The following is an 11,680-nucleotide window of genomic DNA, read 5'->3' as shown; positions in this document are numbered from 1 at the left end:
CGCAGTCTGAGCCTTTAACGTGGAGTTCTAGGGCTAATTAGAAAAATTACACCATGCCACATCCAGTTCTGGAGTCTGTATGTCAGCTGCAGAAGGTGATAACAGTAATGTATGGTGTCACATCTTCAGTCTCAATCTAAGACAAAGAACAAAATACTTTTAAAAGAATTCCTGAAGAACAGAAAGGGTTTCAGCCTTACTTGCCTCTTCACAAACACCTAATAAAAGAGAGAGAAAACAGGGTTACCTTCAACAAGCAAATCTTTCTCATTCTCAATTTTCATCCACCTGATTTGCAAGTTAATTTTTCCCCTCTCCTCCTGGAAGTAAAACAATAAAAACCTAAGCCTCTTCTAGTCAGTTTCCAGTATAATGCAATACAGTGCCAGCTTTTGTTCCCAGAGCCTAAAACAGGCTGGGGAACCGCACATGTGCTCTCCAATGTCCATGGACGGCTGGAACTTAGAAAAGGTACCTTCAGTTGACATAAGTTGTTTCAGCCGTGTCCAGAGTCTGAAGCCAGTTCTGTCCTGGGTGTCTCTCCTCAAACACTGGGGATACTGATTCTATTTGGTTCTAAGCCCCAGTTTCCTACTAACTGCGACGACTTGAACTAGAATCCTGTCCTGCCTCTCCCTTCTCAGGAGGCTCCACACCACTGCAAGGATGCTAACACAGTTTTTCCAGAAGCAATCATCTAAACCAAACCTAGGTCATCAAAAAGCCATAGCCAAGAGGTAATCAGGAAAAAGAAGTTTCTAGGAGAAAAGAGGTCTCAGAAAGCATTGATCACAGACAGCATCTGATGAAAAATTTCCATTATCTCAGACAATCAAAATTATCAAAATAACAGAGCCAGGCCGCCCTGGGAGCTCCGCCTCCGCCAGCGGGACCCAGCACGCTGCCTGGAGCGGTGCTCAGGGGGCCCAGACCTGCTGGAGGCGTGGGGGGCTGCCGCCTTCTGCCCCAAGAACCCCACGGGCCCTGCAGCGCAGTACCAGAGGCCTGGCAGGTCACCAGGCAGTCAGATGCCCATGGCTGGCTTGCAGGTGGGACCCCCTGCTGGCTCCCCATTTGGCGCAGCTGCTCCACTTCGACCTGGCATGCCACCCACCATGATGGACCCATTCCGAAACCTCCTGCTTGTGCCCCAGGACCAGCTCCCGATGCCTGCCTAGAGCCGGGGGTTAAAGAGGAGGAAGGTGGCAGATAAAGTTCTACCTCAGCGAACTTGGGAGCTTGTCCCAGAGCCTCAGGCGTGCATGGATCTCTTGGCTTTTGAGCGGAAGCTGGACCAGACCATTGCTCGAAAGCGGATGGAGATCCAGAAGGCCATCAAAAAGCCTCTGACGCAAAAACGAAAGCTGCAGATCTGTATTTCTAATATGTTCAGTCCCAGCAAGGCAGAAGGTGATAGTGCGGGAACCGCAGGGATCCCGGGGGGAAACCCCGCAGGGGACAAGGTGGCTTCCTGGGAACTCCGAGTAGAGGGAAAACTGCTGGATGATCTTAGGAAACAGAAGAGGAAGTTTTCTTAATTCTTTAAGAGCCTCGTCATTGAGCTGGACAAGGAACTGTACGGGTCTGACAACCACCTGCTGGAGTGGCACCGGATGCCCACCACCCAGGAGACAGATGGCTTCCAGGTGAAACCGCCTGGAAACCTCAACGTCAAGTGCACCTGCCTGCTCCTGCTGGCTCATCAGCCTCCCCAGTACAAGTCGGACCCCCGACTGGGGAGGCCGCTGGGGGTGCACACACACACGAGGGCTGCCGTCATGCAGGCCTTGCGGCTCTACATCAAACACAACCAGCTGCAGGACGGCCACGAGCGGGAGTACGTCAACTGCAACCGGTACTTCTGCCAGATCTTCAGTTGTGGCCGACTGCGTTTCTCTGAGATTCCCATGAAGCTAGCCAGGTTGCCGCAGCCTCCAGAGCCCATTGTCGTCAACCATGTAATTAGCTTGGACCCTAACAACCAGAAGAAGACAGGCTGTTATGACATTGATGTGGAGGTGGATGACCCACTCAAGGCCCAGATGAGCAATTTTCTGGCCTCTACCACCAATCAGCAGGAGATTGCCTCCCTTGATGTCAAAATCCATGAGACCATTGAGTCCATCAACCAGCTGAAGACCCAGAGGGATCTCATGCTCAGTTTTAGCACTGACCCCCAGGACTTCATCCAGGAATGGCTCCGTTCCCAGCGCTGGGACCTCAATCTGATGTGATTGGGAATCCTGAGGAGGAGAGACAAGCTGCTTTCTACCACAAGCCCTGGGCCCAGGAACCAGTGGGGAGGCACATCATTGCCAAGGTGCAGCAGCAAAGGCAGGAACTGGAACAGGTGCTGGGAACCCACCTGACCTAACTGCTCAGGGATCCCTTCCTTTCTTCCCAGCCCTGGAGCCACCCCTTCCTCAGCCTGGAAGGGGACCACTCTCTGGGGCACAGACATGTAGGATGAGGGGGTGAGGGGTGTCTCCTGTCACCCTCTGCTCCCCAGCTTTAGTTTCATAAGTGTAGTGATAGGATTCCTTGTTGCTTGGTCCCCAAAGCCTTACTACTTACACGTTGGCTTTAATTGGATTCACAGCAGAGGCCTCCTCTGCCCCCTGCAGGCAGGCCCAAGCAGGACCTGGAGGCCGTGCTTTGACATCATAATGGAGACCTCTCAGAACCAAAGGGCCCTGGCTTTGCTTGTTTACTGACCCCCTTGGGGCGAGTGTCAGCGCTGGCTCTGAGGAGCTTTGCGAGGAAGAGGGGCACAGCTCACCCTCTTCCTAGCCTTTCCAAACCAAAGTTCTTTGCCATTCCTACCAGCCCAGCCTTGCTGCTGTTTTTTTTTTTTTTTTTTCCTTTCCTTTGGGTATTTGCAGTATTCGTGGAGCAGGTTTTTCTATGCGGGAGCCACTTTTTTTGTACAGGGGTAAGCTTGGGTTTTTCAGGGAGCCCTACTTGGTGGCTCCTTCCTTATTTTCTTTTCTCAATTTATGCAAGCGGCTCTGGCCGCCATCATCTCCTGAGAAGCCAGAGGGCTGCCACCCAAGCTCTTGGGCCCAGGGGTAATGCCTCCTAGAGGGAGGACACACTAGTTCTCTGGTGTGGCCTGAGGCATGGGTGTGTGTGGGCAGGGGGAGGTGCAGGGGAGGTGCAGGGGGGAGGTGGGGGGGGGGACTATCGTTGCCCTTCGGAGCTTGGTAAGGAGGGTGGACCTAGGGTTTGGCAAGTGCCACTTCTGGCAGGTTTGGAAATTTCCAAATAAATCTTTGTTTATTGGTGGTATAAATAAATAAATAAATAAATAACAGAGCCATTACAAAGTTGTTCTTTCCTTATCAGTACATTTGAAGAAAATAACAGGTCTTGGTCTTAAGGTGTTCATTCAACTTACGGAGTTCAGTTCATCAGAAGCTCCACAATTTGTGTTTTCTAGTTGCCTCTTTCTGGAATCATTGAATATTTGAATATCTAGTGCTTATATATGAACCAAATGAAAGTTACTCTGAGACAAATATTACTCAAGCCAAATTATTTTAATGTCAAGTATGTTAATAGTGGCTTTTCAAAAGTGTAAACATGGGGAGCTCAGAGAGCAAGTTTAAGCATTCCTTTATCAAATAAACAACATGGGTTTTGGCCCATTTTTTCTGCTGGAACAATAGAAATCCAAGTGATACATACAGAGAAAGCGGCAGAGGTCATAACAGCATTCGAATCTCATACTAGCCTGTTTCACTTCCTTCTCACAATTACCATTCTTCTTGTCTTTATCCTAGTGATAAAAGCCAAAATAACACCTCCAAATCAGATATTGAAACCCAAGATTATTTATAGCTGCCCAATTTCTTACGACATAGTTACATTAGATTTGATCCAGTTCTGCATGACTAGGGAAATTAAGCATGAAGCACCTTCTTCAACCTACTTCTCTAGTATCTAGGATGCTTTGCAGCAATTCAACATGTGTGTGCTTTCTCCTCGGTGGAAAAGAAAAGAAAAACAAATATAGATGGCATCACCTGAAAAGCAAAAGAAGTGAGGGCCTAAGCCTGTGGAGGCAGCTTAATCACCCGCAAGCAGTTTATCATTCAACATAATAGCACAAGGCCTTAAAAAGCCTGCTCTGACACTCTCATTTGTCCTGTGATAGAATGCTCCCTGCATGGGAATTTAATATCCCCACTGCAATCAAACTTTGATGTGCACAGAATGTGTCCGTCATCTGTAAGCTGGAAGTCACAGACAGTGCAACCCACTTCGCTGACCAGGACAGGGCCAGTCTGTTTCCCACAGGAAGGTTCTCAACCTCAGTTAGCACCTAAGACACAATTTTGGACACCCAGACCCCACCTCAGAATGCCCGAGACTAGGGCCTGGGCATTTTTTTCAAAGCTACACAGTGATTCTGTCACAGAGCTGCATTGAGAATCACAGGGATGCAGTGTTGACCTTTCAGTGTCGTTGCTGGTGCATTGTTTTAAAATTCAGTCCAGGGACTGGGTGTATACTGCCTTCCAGAAAATGAAGGCAGCCTCTTTTGTGGAGGCTACATAGTAGTTTTCCCTGGGGGTGATCAGCCCCCCGGGGAAACTCTGTGATGGAGCGTAAATCTCCCTTTTCATACAAACAAGCCAATCTCCTGGCTGTTCTGCTCCTCATTAGCCTGGGACAAAATCTCTTGTTCCAGGCAAAGTAGGTGTTATTATCATCATTTTATAAATAAAGAAATGGAAACCCTGAGAGGTAGAATGACTAGCCTACTTTCATACTACAGACTAAAAAGTGACTGGTTCAAAACGAGGATTAAGATTTTCTACCTCTAAGCTTTTTTCTGATTTTAAAATGTATTTTCTATTGTGTTAGGTTCACATGCAAACAAAATCTCAGGGTTAGGAAAGCAGGATGTCCTCTTTAAAAAAATAAAAAGCAGTTTATTTTAGAAAAGTGGTTCTCAGAATGTGGTTTCTGAATGAGCAGCTTGAGAATCACTTAGGGATTTGTTAGAAATGCAAATTCTCAGCCCACACCCTAGACGCAGAAAATGAGAACCTTTGGGTGTGGGCTAGCTCTCCAGGCATTTCTGAAATTTTAAAAACCACTGTTTTAGACAAAAGCCAAACTATAAACCCTTTCCCCCAAATTTTGTTGAAATAGAATCCCATAAATATATTTTTTTAAAAACTCAAAGGTAAAGTCAGAGAGAAGTAATAGTTTTTGGAGAAGTAAATATGCTTGGTTGCCAGAGGTGGAGTCTTCTTGGCTGGAAAATAATCATTAGACAATTGTGGGAAATCATCCCCAAATATTTTTCTCTCTTGAGAAGACATTTAAGTAAAAGTTAAGGCCAACAGGCAGAAACAGTTTAAAGGAAATATGTTAAGTAAAGAAAGAGAATTCTCTGGCAAGGAAGGTACTAGGGCTTAATTAGGTCCTCAAACTAGCAGAAAAAATGAAAAAAAGCCCTTAGGAGAGAGGTGGACAGGGTTACCAAATCTGTTTTCCTTTCCACTTGAGTACACAGCCCAGACTCCCTGGTAGTAGAGTGTGGCCCCAGGACTGAGTTCTGACTCCTGGACTATTAGTAGAAGGGGTGGACGCTACTTCCAGTCCAGCCCATTAAAATAAAAAATCTCTGTCGGGCTTCCCTGGTAGCGCAGTGGTTGAGAGTCCGCCTGCTGATGCAGGGGACATGGGTTCGTGCCCCGGTCCAGGAAGATCCCACAGGCCGCGGAGCAGCTAGGCCCGTGAGCCATGGCCGCTGAGCCTGAATGTCTGGAGCCTGTGCTCCGCAACGGGAGAGGCCACAACAGTGAGAGGCCCGCGTACCGCAAAAATAAATAAATAAATAAATAAATAAATAAAATCTCTGTCATAATGCTCACTCTTCTTTCTTCTCACATTGGCCTACTGGAAGCAGAGGATTCAGCAGAAACCTCCATGGCTTTAAGGGACAGTAGATCCACAAGCTAGAAGGACCCAGAGTTCATAAGTCACCCTAGGGAATGCCACTACCACACACCTACACAAAAACACTCTATGAATGAGACAAATTCCCAGTGGGCTAAGCCAGTGAAGTCTGGGGTTTGTTACAGACAGCATCTACCATGTGTAATCTAAGTCTTTGCGAGAGTGACTAAAATAAATGCATTTTTAGTCAAAGCAGCAATGTTTCATGCCGAGTTCTGATGCCTGCACCTCAAATGGCTATAGAGCAGTAGCTACGGAATTCCCTGTAGATCAAAAAGTGCCCCTGTAAGTAGCAGCTAAGCGCACCTGCACCTTGTGTTCTCTGTGAGCCCTCCCAGATAACACAGGGTCTCACTGCTCCTCTTCAGCAGATTGCCCCTTCTGGAATTTGCCATTATATCCACGTGACGTTTAGAAGACAGAAAGGTGATCTATTTAGGGTCTATATTTTAAGTCTAACACTAGTAATTGACCACAAACATCATTCATGATGAGTATGTTTTCAGAAATCTCTACTTCTCTCCTCAGTCCCACCTTTTGTTATGACATCCCCATTTTCCCTTAATGCCCTATTTTCTATCTTCCTTGAAGATGGCATAACTCTGGTTCAATATTCATTCATTGCTTAAAAAATTATTTGTCCAACGGGGGAAATAGACAATCATCTTTTCAGTCTGTACACAGCTTCTGACACGGATGAGTCTTCCATCACACAAGTCTCTCCTGGTTTATTCCTATTCTCTTGCGCTTCCTCCTCTCTCTGCTTTGCATGACCATCCTTCTCTATCCAATAATTAAATGATATTAAGTGATGGAACTTCCTCAAGTCTCTGTCTTAGCCTTTCTCTCTCTCCAATTTCTATATTCAGGCTCTTATATCGACATCAACAACTTCTATTTTTGCCCACCTACACGTGACTCTCAAATCTGTGAATATTTCTCAGGTACAGACCTTTTTTGGCATTCCAGACTCACATAACCAATTACCTACTAAACGTGTCTACTTGGATATCTCAAAGGCATTTTAAACACAACGTAACACACAATTGAATTCATTGTTTCCAGCCTCATACCCCACCTCCACGTCTTCTTACAGTGACCATTATCAGTGAACGACACAAGCTTCCATTCTGATAAGCAAGCCAGACATCTAAGAATCATCCTAGTCATCTCCCTCTTTCTTGCCCCTGGTAGCTACTCCAAAACCACATCTTACTGATTTCACTTCCAAAATACCTCCTGAATCTGTATACTGCACCACATCTCCTCTACAGTATCCCAACCCAAACTGCCCACATCTCTTGCTTGAATGATGGCATTGCTTTTCCTTTTTAAACCACCACCAAATAGTCCATTCTCTACAATGCACAGTGATTTTTTTCAACTTGCAAATCTGATCCCATCATTCCACTACTATTTAAAACTTATCAGAGGCTCTCCATCAATGCTAGGCTAAAGATACAAACGCTTAACATTGCCCACAAGACCCTACCTTGGCCTGGATCCCATCTGCCTGCCCAGCCTCATCTCAAAACCACCCGTTCACTTTCCCTCTGCGAACCAACCACACTGCTTTTTTTCTTGAATGGGCATGTTCCCTCCAACCACAGAACCTGGAACATACAAATTCCTTGGTCTCAAACAATTTCCTTACTTGTCCCATCTCCCTTTCACTTCTACTTTTAGATTTTATCTCACCTTGTTTCTCTTTCTCAGGGACCCTAGTGTGACCTCCATTTTATGGTTAATGGCCCATTACTAAGTCCTCCTAGAATGGCTCTATCTCCACACTAATGATAGCTGTAAATTTGCATTAAATTGTAGGATTCTTTGCTTAATGTCTATTGCCCTTGCTAAACTACAAACTGCCCCGCAAAATCAGGAACCATGTCCACTTCTGTCCCACCACTGTACTCTAAGTCTCTCACTCATTTAACAAATATTTATGTGTCAGGAAATATTCTAGGTGCTAAGGACATAGTAATAACAAGACAGAGAAGTTTCCACCTGTTGTGGTATGTACATTGTAGTAATAGGAGACAGAAAATTTAAAAAATATTTTTTAAAATAAGAAAAATAATAGGTAATAATAAGTGCTATGCAGAGAATTCAAATAGGATCATATGATACAATGTGATTAAGATGTTTATTTCAGATTGAAAGAAAACCTTTTTGGAGTGGTGAAATTGAAAATTTTTGTTAAAATGAAACCAGTCATGTGAAGACTGATGAGGATAACCCTCCAGGAAGAGGGCTGTAAGATGGGAGCCAACACCTGACACAGGCTAGGCTCATTATGAATGTTTAATAAATATTAATTGACTGTTGTCAGATAAGCAGGGCCCAGTGAGGGGCTACTAACCCAGGCTTCTCTTCTTTAGCCTATGAGAGATGTAGGGGACAAAAGAAAAAGGGGCAGGTGACATGAATGGTGTCTGTTATAGTTGCTGTTGACTGATAGATCCTCAGTGCTGCTTTCCAGGGAAGCGAGATATGACACACTGATTTTTGTAATTTCTATTGTGAGACAGGGATGACTGGTCTTAGTGACAAGAGCGATTAAGTAACTTGCACACAGTAAGACTCTGGACAGGCTGAAGGAAAAGCTGTATCTGCTGTAACTATTACTGTTTGACTCAAATTATAGCTGACTCCAAGACCTGGCTTTGAACTTGGCACAGTATGGTTAAAACTATTTTCTTGATTTAGAGATTCTCCTTTCAAAGTTAAGCTAAGTGTGCAAACAAATTCATAACATCTAGAAGATATTACAAACATAAAATATATTTTTTAAGTCTAGGATCATCTCATGTCTTCTTCCCTGCCCTTGCGTACTCTCTCAAATTGCAATTGTCCTTGGTTATTTTTCTCCTCCTCTAACTGTGGAGTAACAATAAAACTTTACACATTGAATGATGAATAAGACATGTTCTTCCCCAGGCAGAAAAGGGGATCAAGGCAAAGTATGTTACTCAAACCATCAGTCTTTTTCAAAAGCAAATGTTTCTTCCCAGGATGAACTAAAATATTTAAGGTTTCAAGAAAATATGGTCTGGAAAGTCCTTTAAAGTTGTTGTTCAATTACATAAGTAAATTGTTCTATAGAATAAGAGTTTTAAAACAATCAGGTTTCAGATTTTTTTCTACATGACTGTGTGTGTGTGTGTGTGTGTGTGTGTGAGAAAGAGAGAGAGAGAGAGAGAGAGAGAGAGATAAGAAAGAGAGGGACTTTGGAAATTTTCTAAATAAAACTGCAAATGAAAGAGCCTTTGCGGCTTTCTTTTTGAAAGATAACTTTTGATGACAAAACTTGAAGATGCTTCAGTTACTACAGATCATTAATGAACTAATAATCAACCTTATGCTAACCAAATCAATATATTCAATGGCAGTTCCTTTGGGAAATTTACTTATTTTCCCTGCTTTTCAACATCCTAGTCTGTAAGAGGGTGATAACATCACCTCCCTCACATTTAGATAATGCCGACAGCATCTAATACGTAGGCTACGAGTGGAAAGTGCAAAGGTGAAGATAAAAATTTCTATTACCATGATGTCTTCCTATGAGGAGAATAAGACTTTACAACTTGAAGGTAGGCAGTAGGAAACATATTTGGATTAAGCACATGATCCACAGGGTACTGACATCATCAGTCAGTTGGTTTTCTGAGAACGTGACATAAGAAGTTGTTTTCCACTCTAGCTGATCATCAGAATCACCTGGGGAGTGTTTTCAAAAGTACAGATCACCAAGGGACTCTGATAGTCAACCAGGTTTGGGAACAGCAAGTTGGAGGACATATTATAATGACTAATACTCTAGAGTATTTTTCACACATTATCTCTTATAAAGCTCATGACAACTCTTACTGTATGGAAAGGAGAACAGAATTGGCAGTCAAAACGACTGGACTTTAGCTCCCACCTAGTCACTTTTTTTCTCTCTCTCTAGTGGTGGTGCACGGGATTCTCTCTAGTTGTGGTGTGCGGGTTTTCTCTCTCTGGTTGTGGCACACAGGCTCCAAGGTGTGTGGGCTCTGTAGTTTGTGGCACGTGGGCTCTCCCACTGAGGTGCGCGAACTCAGTAGTTGTGACTCGCAGGCTTACTTGCCCCGTGGCATGTGGGATCTTAGTTCCCCAACCAGCGATCAAACCCACATCCCCTGCATTGGAAGGCAGATAGATTCTTTACCACTGGACCACCAGGGAAGTCCCCAAACCATGTCACTTTTTAGTGCACAAAAACTTAACTACTGTGATTCTCACTTTCTTCACCTATAAAATGAAAATTAAATGTAGTTATATCTGCCCTGCATGCCTGCTAGACCTTTTTTAAATGCCAAAGCACCTGAAAATATAAAGCATAATTATTAAAAATGAGAAATGGTGTCATTATTTGGGGTGGGTTATGTGTCCTGAGTGTCTTTATTAAACAGTAAAGCTAAATAAAAATCTGGGCATCTGAAGGAAGATGTGTAAGTATCTATGTGTATATGCAAAGATATGTGAGTGTGTTTATGACAATATTAGAGATAAGTTGTACCAAAAAGATTTTAGATGGTATCTACTTTAACAGCACTCATTTTTTTTCAAGTTTTCCAATTGGCTGAATGAATTCAGGTTGAGTGTTAAAAGAAATATCTCAGGGGCTTCCCTGGTGGCGCAGTGGTTGAGAATCTGCCTGCTAATGCAGGGGACACGGGTTCGAGCCCTGGTCTGGGAGGATCCCACATGCCGTGGAGCAACTAGGCCCGTGAGCCACAACTACTGAGCCTGCGCATCTGGAGCCTGTGTTCCTCAACAAGTGAGGCCGCGATAGTGAGAGGCCCGTGCATCACGATGAAGAGTGGCCCCTGCTCGCCACAACTAGAGAAAGCCCTCACACAGAAATTAAGACCCAACACAGCACAAATAAATTAATTAATTAATAAAACAAAGGACTAGTCTTTAAAAAAAAAAAAAGAAATATCTCAGGTTTAAATCTGAACTCTGGAAGAAAATTCATCTTCTAGAATGAAAGACAATATTTATACATTAAATTAAAGTATTTGGGAAAACTACTGTCATTCTTTAACTTTAACTTTTGCATTGTGAACTATTCTAAGAGTGTTTATAATAAGAAACCATAATGGGATTCTCACCCCTCCTCTGTATATAATTTTTGCTTGGTTTTACTTTAATAGTTTCCATTCTTCTAAATAACCACCTAAATTAAATTTTGTAGTAAATGGGAGCACTTATAAAAGAAAAGAACAAAATTAAAAAGTCATGTGGTTTTTAATGCATACGCTACAGAAATGAATATTTTTCCTGTGGATACAGAATCAGCTTTCACTTATGAGCCTAGATTATGGTTTATAAGACAATTACAATGGTTATGTGAAATGAGCATATAACTAGAATGCCAGCTTTAAGAAGAATGTGTATTACACTTCATCTGGAGAATAGACAGTGACCACTTATGGTCTAAGAGTAAAATATCCTCCTATTATTTTCTTAACTCTGGACATTAAAAATTAGAGCACAGGTAGAAAGAGCAAGGACATAAAAACGACACATTCTCTGAGACCAAAAATAATCCACATAAAATGAGTAAGAGCCATTGGCACCTAGAAAACATCCCAGAAGCAATTAGGAGACAGTCCATTGAAAAGGTAGTCACTGTAAAATTAGATATTGACATTGTAAAGATGTTTGGAAGGTATTT

General features: G+C 43.3%; 1 pseudogene across 1 annotated transcript; it reads left to right on the top strand.

Annotated features, from left to right (window-relative positions):
• Window positions 1-429: 429 nt before the first annotated feature.
• LOC307193051 (SWI/SNF-related matrix-associated actin-dependent regulator of chromatin subfamily D member 2-like) lies at window positions 430-2,374 on the top strand (annotated as a pseudogene). The gene is made up of 2 exons: window positions 430-471; window positions 854-2,374. The product of its transcript is annotated as an SWI/SNF-related matrix-associated actin-dependent regulator of chromatin subfamily D member 2-like (transcript).
• Window positions 2,375-11,680: the final 9,306 nt, after the last annotated feature.

This window comes from Stenella coeruleoalba (genome assembly GCF_951394435.1).
Source record: "Stenella coeruleoalba genome assembly, chromosome: 1".
Classification (NCBI taxonomy): Eukaryota; Metazoa; Chordata; class Mammalia; order Artiodactyla; family Delphinidae; genus Stenella; species Stenella coeruleoalba.
The sequence above is the reverse complement of the archived record's forward strand: the minus strand, read 5'-3'. Positions and strand labels throughout refer to the sequence as shown.